Here is a 1,780-nt window from a genome sequence, read left to right as displayed (position 1 = left end):
AAAAAAAAAAAAATGCACACACCAGGGCACGTGGCTTTTAGGACAGACCAGGAGTAGAATGTGGGCCTCCCGTGTGGTACCAGCCTATAAAGCATAATATCTTGGCAACACCCCACCTGGCTGGGCCCAAGATTGCATTTTTTTCCTGTCTAGTTATTTTTTTTCTTCCAGTGATGAGATGGGGGATTTGGCAGAGAGAGAGAGATAGAAAGGAACGGCCCCAAAGGTGTTTTCATGCTGTGATCCCACTGCCTGCTCCAGCCGGTTGGTTCACAGGCATGTGATCGGAGTGCACCGAGAGTGCTCAGGATATGAACTACAGACCTTCCCATACGGCCTCAGAACCATGGAACATTGCATTTCTGCTGCGTCACTGTGGCTGGCCCAAACTGCTTTACTGGTACCTTACTGGAAAGTCCCTCGTCACATCATTCTATGTTAGTTAGCCACTTACGATTGGCTGGAATTAAGTTTGATTTCTGTCTAACATACATATTTATCAGAAATTACCCCAGTCAAGTTTCACTTATGTTTGCTGATGAAGTAAGGCTGAGGTCACTTATGAGAACTAACTGGCTCTGTCTTCGTAGCGATTCTTCAGGCCTGATTTCCATTTCCATTTCTTTTAACAGGGCCAAAGTCAATACTTCCTGTCTATGTGCCTGATTTTACCTGGAGCTACTGATCCAACCTGGAACCCCCGCTCTGAGCCCCAGAATTAGCTTATGCTGCCAAAACACAGCGCTCAGATCAGGAACCAAGCTAACCTGCTTCTCCGTATTGGGATGGGGAAGGGAAGGTGCCAGACACTGACCACTGGGCTCCAGGTTTAGGGGAAGACAAATCTGGGCACGGAGCCCAGGCAGGTCACTCCTGGCTGCTGAGGCGGGGGCTCCAAGGAAGCGGAGACCGCAGGTCAGGCCAGGCTCCAGCTCAAAGCAATGTCTGCCCCACCTTCTCTATCAAGGTGCCCAGTGCTGCCAGCTCCTGCAGTGACCTCAAGAAGTGGCCCAAGTCTGGCACCGCCCCTACTGGCACAAGACACACACCTTCGTTGACTCTATGTTCAACACAGAGGCCTTGATCCTGCTGGCTAATGACGGCGATTGAGGAGCCCAGCCCGCTCTGGGGGATCTGACACTGGGTGCAGCCCTCCCAGGAAACAGCAGTGTAACTGGAGGCTCCTGGGGCACGCCCTACCCTGCAGTGGGTGGGGTCCAGCCAGCTGCCTGCCCTCTCGCTGCTCTGCCCCAGGAAGAAGCAAGCCTGTCGATGACTGACCCCATCAGTCCTCCTATCTGTCCTCAGGCCTGACCCCCCTACTCCCCCCAAGCCGGCCATTCTCTCCCCACCCTGTGGGCCAGCTGCCCAGAGCCAGGAGCTCACAGCCGGGAATGAAGGCCATCCCAGCTCTGACCTGGGCTAGGCCCAAACCTGCCTCCCTTGGGGCCTCATTCTGATTGGAAAAAAACAGCCGCCCCAGTGCCTGTCCGGTGGAGACAGCTTTTCAAACAGGAATCTTTCTCACAAGCCTTTCTCTGACTTTCAACTCACGTTGTGGCTGCAAAAAGCTCTTTCTGCAGCCAGGTGGGTAAAATACACGAAGCCGTAAATAAACCCGTCCCTTTACACACATATACTTTGTGCCACGTCACTGTTAGTCTAGTAAAACCCCCGTGGTCAACGCCTCCAACTTCCCCAAACACTCCACAGAAAATATTCTTTCTCCCACTAGAGTACCTCTCTGTCCCCAGGTTAGCCCCCGACTCTTTCTCTTCCG

General features: G+C 53.0%; 1 long non-coding RNA gene across 4 annotated transcripts in view; it reads right to left on the bottom strand.

Moving 5' to 3' along the window:
- LOC102491463 (uncharacterized) overlaps positions 1–1,780 on the bottom strand; it is a 37,560-nt gene that overhangs the window by 33,232 nt on the left and 2,548 nt on the right. The gene's annotated exons all lie outside the window — the stretch shown is intronic.

This window comes from Tupaia chinensis, unplaced genomic scaffold, assembly GCF_000334495.1.
Source record: "Tupaia chinensis unplaced genomic scaffold, TupChi_1.0 Scaffold000387_1, whole genome shotgun sequence".
Classification (NCBI taxonomy): Eukaryota; Metazoa; Chordata; class Mammalia; order Scandentia; family Tupaiidae; genus Tupaia; species Tupaia belangeri.
Note: the sequence above shows the minus strand (reverse complement) of the source record. Positions and strands in the feature narration are given on the sequence as shown.